General features: G+C 40.6%; 1 protein-coding gene and 1 long non-coding RNA gene across 2 annotated transcripts in view; one reads left to right on the forward strand and one right to left on the reverse strand.

Annotated features, from left to right (window-relative positions):
* GABBR2 (gamma-aminobutyric acid type B receptor subunit 2) overlaps positions 1-21,693 on the forward strand; it is a 662,133-nt gene that overhangs the window by 368,777 nt on the left and 271,663 nt on the right. The gene's annotated exons all lie outside the window — the stretch shown is intronic.
* Positions 7,425-11,700, reverse strand: LOC135179015 (uncharacterized). The gene is made up of 3 exons (XR_010303852.1): positions 11,623-11,700; positions 10,878-11,080; positions 7,425-8,698 (listed from the first exon to the last, which is right to left on the reverse strand). It is a non-coding gene; the product is annotated as an uncharacterized LOC135179015 (long non-coding RNA).

The following is a 21,693-nucleotide window of genomic DNA, read 5'->3' on the forward strand; positions in this document are numbered from 1 at the left end:
TGTAGTTACAGCTTCTGGGTGCTACCAAGCTTGAGACAAATACAACTTATTCATTAAACTTGTTTTTTTTTTTTCCAAATACAATACAAATCATGATGATTTCTAGGAGGAAGAAGACCACATCATAGATGTCTTGTAAATGCTCATAGGAGATTAATTGTAATTATGACTATAGCATATATTAAATGTTTCATTAGTTAATTATTCAAACAAAGTAATTGTGTACCATCAGTTTTAGTGTTCTATAGCTCAAAAGTAATTTCTTCATCTGCAGTGGTTTATAGTTCTGTTAGCAGTTTGAATGGCAATATACTTACCACAAATAATTTAATGCAGATAGGTGAAACAGGTAAATAGGTAATCCTTCATCAGTAGAAGGATTCCTTGACCAAAACCGCTGTTCATCATTTGCCAGGGTAGAAAATCAACTGAGTAGACTCAAGAGCTTACATTTCTGTTCTTTGCTGGAAACTTTTCTTTAATGAGACTATCTGCAAACATTCTGCTCAGGAAAAAGCAGACAGTCATGCCCGCCAGAGGCAAGGGAAAACCAGCCTGTGAGGCATCAGAGGGCTACTGCAGTATGCTTGATACACTGTGATGAAATTTTGAATGGCTGTTTTAATTTTAAATCTAGATATAGTTTTTCTCAAACTGATGCTAGTCATGGCTCTTTTTTAAGCTTCTATACAGCCTGTTAGTGTTGCAAGTGGTCAAACAGATGGTGCCAGAGACAGCTGTGACTGAACTACTTACTGCTTTATAGATCATAAATACCACCCAGGATTGATTTAGTATGCAGCAGAGGATACAAAGCACATGTAATAGCATTTTCTTTCCCTACCTTACTGGCAAATAAAGAGCAGTCTGTCAGTCTAGCTCAAATATGCAAGTGATGTTTGAAGCTGGCATCCTTCCAAATGATTGGCATTTTTTCTGTGAGTGCAACTGAATGGCTGTTCCCACAGAATCACAGAATTGGCAGAGTTGGAAGGGACTTCAAGAATCATCTAGTTTCAACCCCCCTGCCATGGGCAGGGACACTCTCCACTAGATCAGGTAGCCCAGAGCCCCATCCAGTGTGGCCTTAAAAACATACAGCAATGGCCCTGAACCACCTCCCTGAGCAACCTGTTCCAGTGTCTCACCACCTGTATGGTGAAGAATTTCTTCCTAATGTCTAATCTAAATCTACCCTCCTCTAGCTTGGACCCATTTCCCCTAGTCTTATCACTACTCAAGACCCTAGAATGTCCCTAACCAGCTTTCTCATAGGCCCCCTTCAGATATTGGAAGGCTACAATAAGGTCTCCTTGAAGCCTTCTCTTCTCCTAACTGGACAATCCCAAGTCTTGCAGCCTATCCTCATAGTAGAGGTGCTCCAGCCCTCTAATCATCATCATGGCCCTTCTCTGGACACATTCCAGCATGTCCATATCTTTCTTGTAATAGATGTTCCAAAATTGGAGGTGGGGTCTCACAAAAATGGTGTAGAGGGAAACAATCATATTTCTTGACCTTCTAGCCACACTTCTCTTGATGCAGCCCAGGATCATAGAATCATAGAATCAACCAGGTTGGAAGAGACCTCCCAGATCATCCAGTCCAAAATAGCACCCAGCCCTATCCAGTCAAATAGACCATGGCACTAAGTGCCTCATCCAGTCTTTTCTTCAACACCTCCAGGGACGGTGACTCCACCACCTCCCTGGGCAGCCCATTCCAATGCCAATCACTCTCTCTGGCAAGAACTTCCTCCTAACACCCAGCCTATACTTCCCCCGGCACAACTTGAGACTGTGTCCCTTTGTTCTGTTGCTGGCTGCCTGACAGAAGAGACCAACCCCCACCTGGCTACAATCTCCCTTTAGGTAGTTGTAGACAGCAATGAGGTCCCCCCTGAGCCTCCTCTTCTCCAGGATAAACACCCCCAGCTCCTTCAGCCTCTCCTCATAGGGTCTGTGTTCCAGGCCTTTCATCAACTTTGTTGCCCTTCTCTGGACACGTTCCAGCACCTCAACATCTCTCTTGAGATACGATTGACTTTCTGTGCTGCAAGTGTACTTCTCATCTACCAGCACCCCCAAGTCCTTTTCTTCAAGGCTGCTCTCAAGCCAGTCACTGCCCAGCCTATATTGGTGCCTGGGATTGACCTGACCCAGATGCAAGACCCTGCACTTGTTCTTGTTGAATGTGATGAGGTTGGCATGGGGCCACCTCTCCAGCCTGTCACAGTCCTCCTGGATGGATCCTTTCCCTCCACCAAGTCAGCTGCACCACACGGCTTGTTGTTGGTGGCAAACTTGCTGAAGGTGCACTCAATGTTGCTGTCCATGTCACTGATGAAGATGTTGAGCAAGACTGGTCCCAGTACTGATCCTTGAGAGACTCCACTTGGTACTGGCCTCCTCTTGAACACATGGACATTGACAGCCACTCTTTTGGGTGTGGACATGTGGTAGTTTGGCTTCTATCCCGCCCCCCCCCACTTTTTAGAAACACCCAGCTAACTCAGCCAGCTCTGGGAATATAAATGAAGCTATTTATTTACAGCTAGCACAATATACAAGCAGATATTTACAGTACATACAGTTATATACAGAAATATACAAGTTAAAAGTTATACAGAAACACAACTCCCCTCCCTGAAACCTGAGTCCTCAGGAGGGGCTCTCAACCACCCCTGCACCTCCCCATGCCCCTCTCAACCTTACCCCAATCCTAAGAAAGAATAGAGGTGCAGCCAAGAGGTTAAGGAGCAAGGTTAGTGGCAGTGAGGTTAAGGAGATGTAGCTTCGACTAAAGCCAGAAGCAGAGTGAGAAAATGGCAAATGTTATCTAATGTTTTCCCTTCTTGTTCCCATACATCTCAGCGAGACTGTGAGGGAAGGAGACATCACAATTGTTTTCCTTTCACAGCCTATTATCTAGTTCTTTTTACCAAAACATTCTAGCCTGCTTCAGACTAGCACAGGCCATCAAGCCAGTTCTTTATCCACCACATGGTCCATCCATCAAACTCATATTTTACCTGCTTGGAGATCAGGATGTCATGTGGGACAGTGTCAAAGGCTTTCTTCAGGTCCAGGTAGATGATGTCAGCTGCTTTCCCCTTGTCTGGTGATGCTGCAACCTTGTCATAGAAGGCCACCAGGTTGTCAGGCACAATTTGACCTTGTGAAGCCATGTTGATTGTACCCAACCACCTTTTCATTATTATTCTGCATCAGCAGTGCCTCCAGGAGGATCTGCTCCATGATCTTACGAGGTACAGAGGTGAGACTGACTGGCCTATAGTTCCCTGGATCATCCTTCTTTCCCTTTTTGAAAGTGGGGGTTATGTTTCCCCTTTTCTAGTCAGTGGGGACTTTGCTGGGCTGCACAACTTCTGGAATGTAAGAGAGAGTGATTTGGCAACCTCATCTGCCAGATCCCTCAGTATCCATGGACATATCCTGTCAAGTCCCATGGACTTAGACACTTTCAGATTCACAGATGGTCATGAGCCTGATCTTCACTCACAATGGGCAGTTCTTTCTTCCAGCCTCTGCCATTGTCTTCTGTGACTCTGGGAGTGTGGCTGGAGCCCTTGCCAATGAAGACTCAAAAGAATTCACTGAGAATCTCAGCCTTCTCCACATATTTGTCACCAGTTCTTCTATTTTCTTTCTGAGGGGTCCCAGACCTTCCCTAGTCTTCCTTTTGCCATTAATGTACTTACAGAAGTTTTTGCTCTTTCCCTTGATCTCCCTGGCTAGATTTAATTCTAATTGAGCTTTAGCTTTTCTAACCAGGTCTGTTGCTACTCAGGCAGTTTCCATATATACTCCCCATTCTAGCTGTTCTTTCTTCCACGCCTTGTACAGTTTCTTTCTGTGTGGCAGTGCGTCTTAAAGCTTCTTACACATTCAGGCAGGTCTCCTAACATTCTTTCTTACTTCCTTCTTTGTTCAGTATACTTCGCTTCTGGGCACAGAGAAGGTGATCCTTGAATATTGACCAGCTGTCCTGAGGCCCTCTTCCCTCTAGAGCTTTGTCCCATGGTACTTTGGCCAGCAGATCCCTGAGGTGACCAAAGTCTGCATGCCTAAAGTCAAGGGTCCTAAGTTTGGAATACATCCTCCTAGATGCCCTGAGGATCTTAAATTCTAGCACATCATGGTCACTGCAGGCAAAGCTGTCCCTGAGCCTCATACCGGACACCAGCTTTATCCTGTTAGTAAGAACAAAGTCCAGTGTAGCATCTTTTCTGGTTGGTTCCTCCACCATTTGGAGGAGGGGATTGTCATCTCTGCATTCCAGGAACATCCTGGATAGCTGGTGCCTTGCTATGTTGTCCCTCCAGCAGATATCAGGCCAGTTGAAATATCCCATAATGACCAGGGCCTGTGAATGTGAAGCCATTTCTATCTCTGCTTGGTTCTGCTGGTCAGGTGGCCTTTAGCAGACCCCTACTGTAACATCATTCTCGTTGTGAAAGATGTAGTTGAAGTAGGTGGCCAAAATCTTTTGGCTAGAGAGAGCCTGAAAGAGGGGCTTGAGAAGCAGGGAGGGCAGCAACAAAACTGAGTTTGTAGATTGCTGTGATACAGGAGGCTGCAGGAACAGATACATACCTGTCCTTCAAAGTACTTCATTTTGACATATCTTTTCTGATTAATCTGACTGGAGCCTGAAAGGCACCTTGCTTTCAGTCATATTCCTATTCCTGTCATGCATGACAGATAACCTGAGATACTTCTGTGATGGAATAAATTATAAAAGGAGAAGTAAAGCTGAATTGTAAACAAATACCATTGAAATATGCATAAATCATGCTTCTTGTATATAGGAACACTTGTACTACACATATTGAGAAAACTTGAAGAAATTGGGTGATCATCTGCTCTGTCTTTCTGGGAAGAATTTAAGAGTTTCAATTTATTTAGCCAGGTAATATGATATGGCATTCGTTAGTGCTGAAGGCTTATCTGGGTATCCAGCAAGAGTGAGAATGTGGCTTATCAAGTGCAACACTGTTGATCTTAGGAAAGGCCTCACTTCATTTCTGCCTTGTAAGCCCTAGACATTATTCTTTGAGTTTAATCAACAGAAATGAACAAATGAATGTCTACTCTACAATCAATAGCAAGGTACATGAGAAGCCAAGATTGCTTTCCTGGAGCCTCAGTTCACCTACTTAATTCTCCAAGTTGTTCGCTGTCCACAGCTTCTTAGGTGAAGGAGACATTGGCAATTCTCCAGAATCACCTATAGATACAACAGCTTGTTCTCCAGACACATCAGTCCAACACTGGAAAAGCTTCCTTCTGTTATCCTCTACACAATCCAGCAGAGTCTTAACTCCTTTTGGTTCTCACTTTCATAATGGTTCATCTAAAGAATAAACCTATGAATTTTTTTTAATGTGTTGAATGTCTGTCCAGTATAGACACCACAGAACCACTTTGTGGATTTTCTTTCTGTGATAGTATTTAAGCAATAAAACCCAACACACAGAAAATATTTAATGAAAACTCTGAAAACTTAAATTTGAAATACTTCCTTGCACATATCAAGAATCAGTGGGTTCAGGTTTCTCTGCTTCTTCACTGTATTTACAAAGTGAGAATAAAATCTTGGTTCTTAATCCTTTTTCAGCAAATAAGAGGTACCTTTGAAGGGCTGGCTCATGCTTGATTGTAGTCAAAAAATATACCTTTGGTAGATTTCTAGGTGTACAATATCCACTCCACTTTAGCTGTTTATGAGTAGTGTAGTTGCATTGTGGCTATTTGTATCTCAGTTACCACTATTTTTCAGCTTTGTGATCAATTCATCTCATCAAATTCAGTTTGTTAAGCAGTAGCCATGGCGGTTTGTATCAATTTTTGAGCACACCACACATGTGAATCCCTTGTCTGGTACAGATCTGGAGTCCAGAGATCTCAGTGCCCAATGATGTATGACCTGATAACCTGCTTGAATCTGACCATGATTATTTTTATGTCTAGTGCATAAAAAAAATCCAGTATTGGATCACATTACAAGTTCTGTCCAGTTTGGCATCTGCTTTTTAGTGGATACTGAGGGAGGCATATGCCATATGTTACGAGTTTCACATCAGAGCATGGGGCATATCAGATTGGGTTTTCTCTGTTTTACACTCTGAGTTCCCAAACAAGTTTTTTCATCCTGCCAAAGCGTGTCTTTGTACCTTGAGGTCTAACAGGTGTATGTGAATTTTTCCTCTATCAGTTTGTCACATTTTTCATGGATCCATTTTTATTTTTGGCCTTCTAGACATCCAATGGTAATGAGTTTCACAAAATAATTATGTGTGTAATAATTAAAGTCCTTCCATCTGTTTGCTTGTTTGTTTTAAACCAGCCATCTCACAATTTCATTGCATATACTCTGCTTCCTGTAATGTGAGAAGCAACAAATGCTTGTGTCTTACTCACTTTCTTCATCTCATTCATGTTTTGCACTTGTTTTGTCAATGACTCTCTTTTGGAAATGTGAATCCTTGTCATCTACCTTGCATTTTTATCATATAAAAGCTGCTCTAAAATTCTGGAAAACCCTACCTCTCCTGATGCTCTTATTCCCTTTTTGTGAGAGCCACACATAGCGTTGAAATGTCCACCTTCGTACCTCATGCTCCTGAATGACCTTTCCATCTTATTTTAACCACTTTCCCAGTATTCTGCTAAGTGAGCACAACACTGATGTATTCAAAAAGCCAACTACAGTAAATTCAAGGTCTCATCTTGAATGCTATTAGTTAATTAGCAGCACCACAATATATGTATACTTAGTATTATTTTTCTCTCATAAAGGAGATTGTATTTTTATATATGTTTAGAGTTATTTTTCTTTTTTACTGTCTGATTGTTTTGGACAAATTTCCTATTCAATTTCTCTTTTTGGAATCGTAGAATCAGTCAGGGTTGGAAGGGATCACAATTTTGCAATAATTAATCACTACAAAAGTTTAAGGTAACCAGCTCTAGAAGGTTAACAAAAATTAATAACCCACTGAGAAGGGGTCTGTCTGAGAAGGACCTGAAAGAATTGTCAGCTCTCTCCTTCAGAGCTCTCCTACTTTTACTGACATTTTAAAAAGTTTAAGTTTTTTGGTTGGTTGGTTGGTTGGGTTTTTTTTTGCAGAATCCTGCCACCAGTAAACTCATTCAAATGTTTCATTCATTGGTGTTGAAAGCTGCCTAATCTTTTCACCACCCAGTCTTCCCTGGGACCATTTAAAGATAGAGTCCCACTTGAGGGCTGCAGAGCTGCCCCACTGCTCTCTGCAGACCCTTAGCATCTCAGAGAGATACTTTTTTTCTGGAAGGAGTTTTAATATGATTTCTACAGGGAGATAAAAAGAGCTGGAATGCTTAAAATAAATGAATCAGACTCTGGTATATATTCAGGGGAAATACTTCATTTGACATAGCTAATAGAGAATGCATTTTACTGTGATGACATTGTATTTGGCCTGCAGTTCAAATACTTTCTCAAGAGATACAGACCTATGAAACAGACAACTTTAATTTTTAATGAATGCAAAAGAAGAAAATATTTATCTAAGTCACTAAAAGGATGTAGATTTATCACTGGATATTACAGCATTTGAACAGCTAAACCAGAATACTGTTTAGTAATACATCAAGCCAGAATGTCAATGTTTGTATAGTTGTAGGCTTGAGATACCACAATAAGGTTACAATGCCTGACAGATTTCTTAGTCAATGAATTTTCCAACAAAGATTACTTGACCAAAATTTCCTTTAGACAGCTGCCTGTGGGATGGTAGGCAGCATTAGCAGTGGTAGGAGAAAACTAATATGACAGACAGAGCCATTGTAGATAAGGGAGACAAACAAGGAACACTGAAAAACAGTGAAGATGGGTTTTTCACTCTGTAGGTGACCAAAGGCACTTCTGAATTGTATGCCACAGAATTCATACAGGTGTTGGCACTAAACTTTTGAGAGCACAGAACCAGTATTAATCCAGATATTATTTCCTTATTAAGGAGCTGTGCATCACTATGTGCTAGATCCCTACACACATGTGACTCTGATGTGCCAGGCCATTGGATCCACAGTCTGGTAAAAAAGACTAAATTGTTTCTCAAATCTACTAGTCCCCCTTTGTGCATCCTAATCATCATTACATTTTGTTCTACCATTACAAATGCTGATTTAATTTCAAGTCGTAGCTGATCATACAATCTTGTTCTCTAAGCTGAAATTTTCATTTCTCTAAAAACAATATTTCAGTACATCACCACTGGAATCCATGTCAGAAATTAAGGAATTCTGATTCTGTAAACATGGTAACAGAAAATGAGCACAGGTAATTCACAGATTTAGGATGAGAAAAACCTGTGAATTTTGTTTTCAAATGTCCACGCTTATGTAACACTCGGCAACAGCACAGGTGTCATTGTCTGGCTCAAATCTCATTATTTAAAATAGCTGTATTTCATTTGTCATAATTCTGTGGTGTTCATCTCTGCTTATTTTCACTGAATCTTTCTGACTTGCTTAAACAGGAATTTCTCATCCTTCCTTCCAAAGGTAACAAGATGGGGATGCCACTTCAGCAATTAATAACTGCATTTCTTTATTCCAAATAGCAGTACAGTTTGTAGCCACATGAGATGAACGAGAGCAAGCTCAATTTTTATAGTTCATTCTTGCAGACTCTGGGAAAAAAAAAATCATCAGATATTTAGGACTTACTTAGGCAAAGCATCTTTAAAAAGCTTTCTAACTTCTTCTTGCCCCTGGAACAAAAGGACTAAGTGATATTTTTCTTACTCTTGAGTTATCGATTTAGAAGTTGAAGCCAAAGGGAGAACATGAATGGAAACCGATCAGAGAAATGTCTGCTAACAGTCCCATCCCTCTTGGTATTTGTTACCTTCAACTGAAATGCATGTATAATTTTTTCCTTAAATGATTATGGAGTGCAAGGGCTAAATTCTTCATAAGTAAATTATTTCATTTTATTGATCTAGTACATCTACCAGTAAAGATGTGATTTCACCACAGAAGATTTAGCGGCAATTTAGTTCACACTACTGCCAGAATGAGAAATGCATCAAATTAATAATGTACATATAAGAAGCAGAGTCAAGAAGAAGAACAGGGAGTTGTCATTTGTATATAAAGTTCAGTGCAGTTTTGTATGTTCCCTATTGACACGAAGCTCTTTCATGCCTCACTGTGTTCTCAATACATTCCTTCCAGCTTTTTTTACCTGTGCTATGCACATATTTTTCCTCCTTGAATTACTTTTTGCATATCCAATTCAGAGCTATCCAGACTGTGCTCGACCTTGACAGACTGTGTACAGGCTTTGATAGTTAAATGTCTTCTGTGGGAGTATATATGTATTACAATCAATTTTCTTTTTATTGTAGTAGATTTGGGACTTGCCTGGTCTGACTGGGTGGGCTCAGAAGCCCCTCTTGGAATGGGAAGCATTGGCACAGCTTCCCTGTCAGTGGCTGGGCCACTGCAGTTCATCTTGGGGCTACTGCTAAGAGCTACTTTGAAGGAGAAGGGAAAGAGCAATATCTCACTGAAGGAGTACCCCCTGAAGTCCATCTTCATGACTGCATACTTTTGCACTAAGCAGGCTGTGTAGCTCTTCCCTGGGAAATATGTATTCCTATCTATCATAAAGCCATGGTGGATCCTTGCCTCAATTAAAAGTATGCAATAGGTCCAAGGTGAGCAATACAGATTCCCTATTCTGCTCATTTTGAAAGATCAGGTTCATTGTAAGCCTGGTGAGGCAAATAGTTCTACTGCCCTGAACAGTATTAAAGTGGAAAGCCAAGTATGTCAGGAAAAACTTATTCCTGTTCTACTTAATCTGCATATTGGAAAGAACATGGTGCCTAACATCAGAGACACAAATCCTTTAGCAATGAGTTCTACTCTTCTACAAGACTGCTTGGACCACACAGGTTGTCATGTGGAAACACAAGACATCAGCGAATGACAGGGATGCTGCACTTTAATGAAAGCTGGGAACTTGAGCAGGATCTTGAATACATAGCTTGTGCTTCTTGCATCTAGGACAGAAAATAAGGAGAGGCTGCCCCTGAGCAGAGCAAGGGAAACCTAGCCTTCCTCTCAGTCCATCTCTTCAAAAGGTCAGTGAAGAAAGTGCTATAACACAAAGTGATTTTAACCTGACTTTGCTAATGTGACATTTGGAGCATGGTTGTGGCAGCCTAATGTGACAGCAGGCCAAGGTTGTGTTGTTTTTGTAAATGGCACAGGGCCTGATAAAAAAAGAGTAAGATGTCCATGCATATGATGTGTGTGTTCCAGAGGGGGATTCTCAGTACCTACACCTATTTGGTGGAGGGGAGAATTTAATTGGGGTGAGATAATTTTATATAAAAATATAGATTTATTGATTTCAATATTCTGAACTCTCACCACCCCCAACCACTGTAATATTAATATTAAATTTCGATACACGGTTATGAAAACAATCTAGGATAAAGTATGTACAGGAATTTGTTATTTAACTAGCAAACATTCAAACTATAAACAGAGAGAGGAGTTTTCCCCGTGGCTTAATGCCGCTTGGGGTCATATGCTGTTGTGGAGGCAGGGAATTAATGTGGCCGAGTCAGGAATTTTTATAGAAAAATAGAATTATTTTATTTTCCAAAAAAAACCCCACCCCTAAAACTATATACAGAAATTAATTTAGTTTTAATGAGCAGATTCAGTTCGTTTGAGAAAATCTACAGGATACCATAGACAATTTGACTATTTGGAAGTCAGAAGTTGGAAAAGGTTTTTGGCTATTAAATTATAGTGTTTTTCTTAATAATAAAGCTGAGCCAAACAACTCACAGTCAGGCTGACTTGGTCCAGCGGCCTGTGCTCTCGCTTTCTCCTGATGCCGTCGTTAAGGGTCGTTAAGAGGTATTCAGGTCTGCACAAAAGGTGTTAATGGGTGAAGCAGTCCTTTGGAGCTGGGCTCTTTCTGTATCCAGGCCAGGCGAGGCGGGGGAGAAGTCTCAGGCAGGCACAAACGCTCAGGCAGGCACGGATCTCTAAGGCGGGAACAAACTCCAAGGTGGGAACCCCAAGAGTGGGAAGTCCCCCAATATTTATACCCTTCCTAGACAAAGAGCAGAGTTGCCACTTCCTAGGCGCGAAGAGCACAGCCAATGCCCAGTTCGATTCCAGCGCGGGCACTGCATGGGGCACCCCTCATGCCGGAAGGGCCCTTTGCTCACCCCCTTCATGCCTGTGGGGGAGGGGGGGAAACAAGTGCCTATTCTTCTCCCATTCAGGCCACAGAGGGAGAGGAATTTAGGGGTATGCAAGACTCCAAGATGTATGCTATTTGCCCAGCAGAGCAGGCTGAAACTGATTCTGCTCTACAGCAGAGGCAACTTATATTACAGAGGTATGAAAGCTTTTACTCACAACTCATCAGTTATTAATCACCCTCTGGGGCTGCGTCACAGCCTGTGTGTAATGTCCAGACTTCAGGGGGATCTCTGCCCATGGACTCTGAGGTTGGAATCCTCCTGGCTTGAGGGAAAATGATGAATCTTCCCAGTTTGTGGGGAAATAGGTTTTCTCTAACCTTTTCTAGTGGCGAAGAGGCGATCTCTGCCTTTGGTGCTGCTGGCTCCTTTGGATGCTGTGTCCAGGAATTTCTCAGCTGGCAGGATCTGAGGAGCAGGAGAATATCGTGCTGTCTCTGGCACAGTTCTTCACAGCTAGCAGGCCATGTGTGTGCATGCAGGCACTCCAGGGTCTGCTTCCTGGTTATCTCAGTGGCAGTGGCTGTTTCCAGGCAATGATAGGCAGCAGGCATGCAAAGTGTGCACGGCTGCTGGGAGTCTGAGCTCCGTAGGTAAATGCAATACAGGATCTGGTCCTGATAACGCTGTAGCGTGCAGATGTGCACAGCTGACATAGGAGGCTATAGGCTCCATAAATATATATATATATATATATATATATATATATATACGTGCAGGCTTAAATGAGCTCTGCAAGAAAGGTACGCAGGCAGGTGAGCTGCGAGTGAGTCAGAGCATGAGGTCTGGGCCTCTGAGCATCTGAGTGGCTGAGCTATGCAGGGTCTGTGCCTGAGGGTCTGAGCTGAGCAGGTGAGTCAGAACTGAGCACTTTGTTTACCTGTGCACCCCTATTTATTGAATGTGGGCCAAGATTAATGGTCCCTTTGGCCACTAGAATGACCAATCAGGTTGGCAGTCAGCCAAACCTTACCATAATAGGCAGAAGCTCTTGCCTGGACTTTCCCCAAATATGGGGATCACATGGGCTTATCCCAGGGAGACAGGAGCTGGGTGTGTGGGGGCTTACACAACCTGTTTACAACCAGGGGTCCTGGCAGAAAAACATGTCCAGGCAAGCATAGGCACAAATAAGCCTCTTTTCAGGCTTATAGGCCCTCCACGACAGTGTGCTTTCCCCATCAAAAGGGAAACAGTATGTAAAGCCCCTGAAGTGTGACTCACAAAGGTCAGAAAACTCATGAAGGGCTTGTGCAACTCAAAGAAAATAGCAACAGTTTTGAAAATTCATTCATGAATTTTCCACACTCATAAAATGCTAAATTGGATTTAAGGTTACAGTTGTATATTGAACCTACAAATCATCAAAACCTTTTTTAGTTGCTCATATCCAGATCTGATAATTTCAGCTGACAATTTGTTCTAGTTTAGAGCTTCCCGGAGACCCAAAGCCCTCAGAACAAAATTAAACTCAGGATGCCTCTCCCTCCATAAAGAATTTTTAGGCAGAAAGGTAAGAGGGGTAGAAAATACTCACAGAATAGTCTTGCTCCAATTTGGAAGTTAAAAGAAAAAACTTTAAGGGTATATAAGGTAAGGGAATTTACTGAGGTATAAGGGAAGGAAAACAGATACAAAAATATATATAAATCCAGATTGATCACAGAATTAACCAGGTTGGAAACGACCTCTAAAATCATTAAGTCCAACCTATCACTTAACCCTTCTAATTAACTGAACCATGACACTAAGTGGCTCATCCAGTCTCCTCTTAAACAGTACCAGGGATGGTGATTCCACCACCTCCCTGGGCAGCCCATTCTAATGCCAGTCAGTCTTTCTGTGAAGAACTTCTTCCTAATGTCCAGCCTAAACCTGCCCTGGCACAGCTTGAGACTGTGTCCTCTTGTTCTGTCCCTAGGCACCTGGGAGAAGAGACCAACCCCACCTGGCTATAACTTCCTTTCAGATAGTTGTTGTAGAACACTGGTGACAGTGGATTGCCTGGATGGGGGTGGATTGCAGGAGGTAGCTGGTCAGCCACATGGTTAGCTGGCCACCTGGCTGAACAGAAGCAGCTGCAGCAGCAAGGGAGGGGTGTGCTGGTGATTGGAGGTGGAACAGGAAATTTTCCTGACTCTTATAGGGTTGCAGGCAAGAAGTGAGAGTAGGCTAACCTTTTGCCTGGAGTGATCTCCTACTAGGAACAGTCAGGGGCACCTAGGGGCTCAGGTTTCAGACCATGCTTACCAGGAGGGGTCAGGTGTACCTGGGGTCAGGTTCCAGATTACCTTTCAGCCTCTTAGAGGCTTAATCCATAACACAATCTAAATGTTAATCTGCTATAAATACTAGATTATTGCTTGTGTTGCAATTCATTTTTTAGTGCTCTAGGGCTTGCTTTTATCACAGAAAGGCCCCCAAGACTCAGGCATCTTTAGGCTAGCTGACAATGTACTATGTTAGATCAGTATTGCACATAACTCAAATTGTAGGCTGGCTCTGGAGTTAGTGGAGTTTAGAGAAACAAGAATTCTGGGAAGGACTCTGGGCTTGTAAGTCATAAATACATGTGCCTGATGGATATAGAGTGCCCTGCTGATGCCATGGACCAGTGGGTAAGTATGCTACTCTGTTCCCACTGTGGGCTTGAGTTGGATTTATGCTTCTGTTTCCCTTATTGATTCATATTTCAATTTTGTTTTGTTTTTATCAAAGTGGGGAAAAAAGGCTGTGTGTGATGTATCTGCATGTATGGAAGAGGCTGACTAAATGTAAGAAATATAAAGGACAGTGTGTTGTAGGGAGAGACAACTGAGTCATAAGACTTATATTTCTAAATCAGGTGTTCTGACAATGATGCCCAAAATGGATTGTCCCCAAATGGAGCAAATATGAAGCCTGGCTGTTTTGTAAGATGAAGTAGTCAAATAAATGTGTCTCCCACAGTTTCATAACTGAAGACCTAAACATATAAGCAGTTTTCCAAACTTTTCTCTCCTCATTTATTGTCATTGACAAAAAAAGATCTTGCCAAAATAATGGCAATGTTTTCTTGCCTTTTTACTGAATTACAAAAGAAAAATGGTCTAGGTAGGGGCATTATGAAGTTCCTACACTCTACCTTGTGGAATTTTATTTTGAGACTTTCTTGGCATGCAATCCTGAAGGGAATAAAAAAATATCTTAAATCATTTGTCAGGTTCAATTTATTTGTGCTAATTGGCCTGGGGCTCTCCCATTTAGCAAAACCTAGGCTTCTCTTGCGTGGGCAGAGAAGCTGGAAGAAAAAGCTCATCGTTTGGCTGCCTACAGATCCACCCATACAAAGCAATGCAGCTGACACCCTGGCAGAGCTGCATATCCCATAGATCCATGGACAGATGTATTGACGGAATAACCCTAAGCCCTCACAATCTGCACACAGACTTGCCTAGGCTGGTCAGCAGATTCTAGCAGAACTATGCACTGCCCCATTCATGGCAGATTGGAGGGATTATGAGCACTCTTCCCTCAGCCAGACAAGGCAACACAATGAAGGTGTACGCATCCTAAGAGCTGACAACAACTATGGAGAGTTGGTATGCATTAAAATTATGTTTGCCTAAACTCCTGAGTAACTAAGAGCTGTGGATCCCAAGGATGGTGAGATAAAAGCTGAAATATAGGCCCTAACAGTATGTTGTTTTCTCCTTTCACCAGCTCTCTAATATACAAGATAAAAGAACAGGTGTAAAAGTGGTTTGGCAATATTCTTCACTACAAAATAATTGATTTCATGACTGCCAGTAATTTGTATTCATTCAATCACTATTCATTCTAGGTGGATTGATATTCTCATAATTTTGGATACATTTAGGGTGAAATACTATAACAGAATCATATAAAATCACAGAATGGTTTGGATTGGAAGGAACCTTAAAGAGCATCTGGTTCCAACACCCCTGTCATGGGCAGGAACACCTGCCACTAGATCAGCTTGCTCAAGACCTGGTCCAACCTGTTCTTGAACATTTCCAGGTGCTTCCATTATGAAGTATTCTATTTGAAACTAGGTATATTTCATTTGCTTGCTTTCCTTTCATCTTCTTGGCTTTGCAGCTGTTATTAAAAACAAAGAAAGAAGGGGAAGGCATGAGTAAGGGAGAGAAATGTAACATTTGCGTGCCATAAACTGAGCATTTAAAAGCAATTATAGGCTCAAAGGTAAAAGCTCACAAGTATTTTTTCCCTTCTATTTTTAAGTATAAAATTACTAATGCTGACAACCTCTAGCAATTGAAAAGTTACAAGCAGCTGAGGTAAGCTCATTCAATGTCCAGATATGGAAACTGGAATACTCTATGGTGACAGACTGAATTTTAACTAGGTGAAAGATTAGGTCATAGAGTGGCTTTTAGTCACTTTGCATTAAGAATGTGAACTTCTGTCCCTATTTTACATTGCTCACAATGGAGATGCAAACACAGAATTGAGATGTTTCATAATGTTGCTCTAATTCAGTCAAGTGGATTGCCACTTAGCATTTACAGATAGTTTCCTAACTAGTATAGAAACAGGAAGGCTGCACAAGATGAGCAAAAAAGGAAATACATGATGCAGGATTCTCTGAGTTTCCCCTCTGTCAGTGCTTTTGTGTTTGTTGGTATCTTCTCAGAGCAGATAACTGCTAGAAAACTAGTCCTTGAAAACTAGATGCAGTTTTTCTTTTGGTGAAAGTGCTAAGTACTTTCCAATTAGTTAAATTTCATAATATATATGTCTCAGATCCATCACAAACAACATACATGGTGCCCTCTGTAATTATCATGTCTGCATTTTTCATCTTTTGTAGAGGGCCAGTAACAATCAGTCCCTGAAATACTGGTAAATTCCATTGTGCTTTGGCTAGAACATTCTCCTGTATATTCCCTTTTCTCAGGTGATATGAGTTTGCTGAGAGTTGTCCTTATCTGAGATTTGTGAGCTGCTGTTCAGGAAATTGCCACTGATTACTCAAAAAGATCTGGGTACCTTATAGAGGTCTAAAGCAGGAGGAAAGCTTCCTGGCTTCTTGTACACGTGGTAGGTTTCCCTTCCTATACTACAATTTAGTTGCTCTTCTCAAGGACAGGGCTTCTTTCCTGTCGTCCATTATTATGAGGCTAAAGATGAGAGGGAATATTCAGGTTAAACATCATCCAAATCATCAGATAACTGCGTAATAGTCAAGCAGTGGAAGAAACTGCCAGGAAAGTTATGCCATCTGCATTTCATTTTTCAGCATAGGCTAGTCTTCTTTTCTACTAAAGATGGTGTTAGGTAATTTATCCTGATGAATTGGCCAAGAACAGATAAAACTGCACAATAAGTGATTCTGCTTTTCATCTGAAATGATTCTACAAACCGTGCTGTTTGGTAGAAATCAGTAGTTGCTCTGTTAGGTGGATAAAACCCAATCAACAGATAAAATATAAATGAAGCTACATCACACTGAACTGGGTCAAACTGCATTGGAAATGGGTCAAGCCTTTAGGAATCCTTCCCTGCTGTTGATTATAATGAGTGCACAAGGTTTTAAAACCAGCTTACTGGTTTAATCAGCAGTAGCTTGTGGTATGATGAATTACTGCTGGGTCTATAAATACTTCAATTAAGTGATGCTTTATGAAGATGATGTAGTTGTACTATTGTAAACTCTGAGCCTGATATAGCAAAGTTCTGAGTAGATCCTGAAACATGAAATTTATTAGGCATTCAGGACTTCTGGCAACATAAACAATCAAATTTATAATCTGATAGACAATAAGAGAGACCTCATGTTTCACATGGATTATATATTCATCTGGGGCTATATCTTGTTTTAATTTTTAAGGTACTGTTCTGCAGCCTACTTTGATCTCATTGTATGTAATAAAGAAGATGAACTTATGATAATAATAATAGTATCCAGTTACACTGTATGTTATTGAGGCATATGAAGTATAAGTCTTTATTTCCTTGAGGGAATGCAGAGATATGCCAGGCATGTGAAAATATGCTGCAGTACCTTCTCACAGGGGTACACCTGCAAATGTCTGCATAGATTTTAGTGTTTGCAAAAGTGCCTGTACAGTTAACCACTAGTAATGACCAGTGTTTTTTTTTCATTTGGTTTGCTTTTGAGACATGCACAAGTTAACTCTGTTTGCCAGGTGAAAATGATCTGATAAGTTTGGATGATGAATTTGTTTTATTCATTAACTGAATATTAGGCAGTTCATTTAAAGTTTATTGCTTTCCCTATTATATAGAATGACTGATTTAGATCCTCAGAGCTGTTCTTGAACTTCTTGCATGTCCGTATTTACACCAGCATTTGTCTGCTCTGGACTCATACTAAAACATGCCACATCTGAGTCCTAATACTTTTGGCTGGTCTGCAGTCCTTCAAAAGGAGGCTGTTGGCCACACCTTTTCTTGAGACATCCCCATGCATAGATGGCAAAGCACCAATGTGAAACATCTGTAGTTCAGATTTGGTTCTGTCCTATGCTTGATGTAAAGCAGGGATTTACATTGAAACCTCTGTTCTGAAGTTACTGAACTGCTCCTGAGAGATATCTGGAGTAAATTTCTAAGTCTAGGAGATATGTGCCTTGCTAATTATTTCTGTATTTGTGTTTGACCTTGGTGCCTAGTTTTTTATAGTCCTGTAATTGAATCTCCTGGCCAACACAACTGGAAACAGAAGTGGAAATTCTATAACTTACATTTCATCACAGACTTTTGAAGTGCAGGGAATACTAAGAAAATAGCTTAATTGATTAAATCAGTAGGAAATCTCAAGAAACAACCTCAGCCCAAATATATCAGTGCAAAAGCAGTCATCCTTGGCTGAATTTAGTTTCTGTCGTGCTCAGCTCTGTACAGGCTTAACTGACAATAGTATTTTTTTTATATATATAATGAGCAGGTACTGGGCTTTTGTGAGCAGATATTGTTTTCTTTAGTGCCCTTTTTACAAACATTTGTTCCAAAGATTTGCTCTTTAGGTCTTTTGAAAGCTGTGCTACTACATAGAATAAATCTGTGTGTAAGAATATTTTCATTCAGATCTTTTTTTGTTTTCATTCATCTTTTGCAAGATGGTCATCCCAGAAAATGAGAACTGTCTCACCTCTGATATCCATGAAAAGTCAAATATTTCACCCAGGTATTTCAACACCTGCAAGTTGTCTTGATTCATCTTAAGGAAAAGTACAGGCAAGTCCAGAATGAAACTCAGTCTTATTCTTAAATATGTGTCTAGTGTAGACCAAGCAAGTCGTGCTCTGCAAGAAGAGCCCAATTTCCTCAACACCTGCCTATGGAGTCTGGAGAAGTTAGTTGAGATATAGAAGTCTACACCATACTTATTGAAGTGTTCTTCTAACTAATAAGCAGTGTAGTAGGTATGAAAGGGAGGAATTAATGAAGTAATAACAGCTAGCTGCTATTCACTGCTGTTCTGTAGATTTTAAATCTTTAGTCACTTCTCATATAATAAAACTTAACCACATTCAGACACTTGGTATTTACTGGCTTTAAGTATCACAAAAATATGCTGCTGAAGAGTAACTCAAACAAAATTAAATATGTAAATTTGAGAACTCAGCATCCTTGCTGAGAAAGCTTAAGCTGCCTTTTTCTATTCCTTCAGTAATGTCAATTATGATTAAATTAAGATTAAATTAATTTTAGATCCCCCCTCTACAATGTAATTTGGAGAATGAAGCAAATGCAACGACTAGTTCCTGAGAGGAGGTACCCTAAATTACTTCTTCTAACAGCACAAGGGGAAAAAAGGTGGCCTTAACATCCTAACTTATACTGCTACACAAAGTTTTCTTGTACATGCAGATCATGACAAACTCTGAACAGTTATACCATCCATAAGCCTGGAAGGAAGCTTTCAGCCAGATTTTTATGCTAGGCTCTGTTGCACTTCTTTTTCTCTCCGTGATGAACTTCGATTGGGAAGATCCATCCATAGGTGAAAAGGACTTTTGTAAAGATAATCCTTCAGCCTTTAGACTGATTTAAAGGTGGTTGTGAGTAAGAATTTATTGTGAAAAATGAAGCAATTTAGTTTTAATAGTAGATAATAGAGTAAGAAATGGTTTTGAATGTATACCTGAACAATGCAGTTTAGGTTAGAGACTCAACAGCCTGTGAAATAGGGAGACTTTCCTGTGTGTGGTAGCTAATGTATCTTCAGCAGAAGGCTCCTGTCTAAACAGTCGTGTGGGATGTGACACCTTGGGCTAACAAGCTCAGTGCAGGATGAACTTTAAGAGCACAGAAATAGAAATACCTGGGTTTTGGAAGCTTTGTGGGCTCCCTGAAGTACCTCTCTCATTGCTTGTTGACTTGGACAGCTGTGTCTGACTTTCCCCTTGTCATGCCTGGTGTTCAGTGTAGTGAGGAAGTTTGATATCAGAGTAACTGATACAGACAGAACTGAGTACAAATGGAGCTAACTCCTGTCTGTTATCAAATTTATACACAATATATTGATGATCACAGCTCTGCAACCAAATAAAATTGCTCTGTATTTTACTATAACTGTGTAATTTTAAATAGTTATTTTCTGCAATATCATTCTTTCATCTTTGTTAACATTTATTAAATGTGATTAAATGTAGTAATCCTGGTTAATATCTCGGAGAGAGATCTAAATATTCTTAAAATTATTTTTTGCATCTTTTGGCTTTGCTTGGCAATCAAATCAAGTTGCATGGAGTGAGAACTATAAGTTGATTTCATTAATTCACAGTTTATTTTTACCAGAGCCAAAGTATTGAGGTACATTGCTGTGTGATTTAGAGCTAGTCCTTTAACAGTGGCTTTAAAACTCTTTATTTTGTTTCTGATTGCTACAAAATCTACAGTACTATGATTTCAGAATAATATCATTTGGGCTGGCATACCCTTAGCAAAAATAAGTTGCGACAATTCTGCACAACCTGGTCTTCAAGAGGCTTATTTTCTTTCCAGTGTAGAACTAAATTAGTCATACACAGATTCCTCTTAGAAAATATCTTCTGCAAGAAGCAGAGAAATTCAAGATTCTTCAAATGGATTTTTACCAAATTATGTGTATAGTGCTCTCCTGATTATTAAATTACACTCTGTGCTAGGTCAAGATATAGAATAAATGATTATCATTTGTTTTAAGTGAATGGGAATTAGATAATTAAGAAGCATATTACTAGGTTTCAAATAGCAGGTAATTTTGTGTTAGCTATTGCAATGAAAGATTAGGATGGGGTGTAAAGAAGGAAGCTTTTATTATGAAATTGGACCACTTGAAAACAAGACTTACTCAATTTCTCTTACTCAAATCAGTAGGCAGGTTTTCACAAACCCAGTATTAACTATTGAAGGTAACAGACAATGTGTAAGCTGGATCACAGGACTTAGGTTTTGCTTGCAATTGTATGCAGTTTGTGCAGTATATGTTTTGGAAAACCTCACTGAAAGAAACAATGGATGACCTGAGTTAAAACCATAACTGAAGGAGGCCTATAAAAAAAGCTGGGGAAGGACTTTTCAAGATATCAGGGAGTGACAGGACTAGGGGGAATGGAGCGAAACTGGAGATAGGTGGTAGGTTCAGGCTGGACATAAGGAGGAAGTTCTTCACCGTGAGAGTGGTGAGAGCCTGGAATGGGTTGCCCAGGGAAGTGGTTGAGGCCCCATCCCTGGAGGTGTTTAAGGCCAGGCTGGATGGGGCTCTGGCCAGCCTGGTCTAGGTTAGGTTAGGGTGTCCCTACCCATGACAGGGGAGTTGAAACTAGATGATCCTTGTAGTCCCTTCCAACCCTGACCGATTCTATTTTATACACTATCAAAAATGCAGTATCCATTTATATTTTCTGTCTGTTTCTTCATTTTCTAGGCAAAACTCAATAGCACATATTTATGAGCAAAAATCAAACTGAGCAGGTGCACTGTTATGATTGGCAAATGTAGATACTGCTTTTGAGTTGGATATGATTGAATGAGACTCTTTGGACCTTTTTTGGAAATGTTCAAAACAATAGTGAAATGCCCCAAACACTTGGCTAGTTTTGAGGAATTTAAACTCTCCAGATATGAGATTAAGGATCTTGAGGCAGGCTAAAAGACCTGTAAATAATATTAATTCAGGGGGCATACAAAGATTATGAATCTACATGTCTGTTTCTTAGGGCTCTTCTCTCCAAGATTAGCTGCTGTAACTTTCAGTAACGAAGCATGGTGAGGCAGTGTCCTTATCCTTCTGCCATCTCTATGCCTCCCACCACTTGTGCCTTTTGGTCGCTGTGCTCAGCATGGTTGCGTTACCTGATCACTGAGCTTTGTGTGTCCTGGAGTTGTACATGTGTTTGCCTGCTCTCCGCTCTCTC

The sequence above is a fragment of the Pogoniulus pusillus genome, chromosome 10 (assembly GCF_015220805.1).
Source record: "Pogoniulus pusillus isolate bPogPus1 chromosome 10, bPogPus1.pri, whole genome shotgun sequence".
In the NCBI taxonomy this organism is placed as follows: Eukaryota; Metazoa; Chordata; class Aves; order Piciformes; family Lybiidae; genus Pogoniulus; species Pogoniulus pusillus.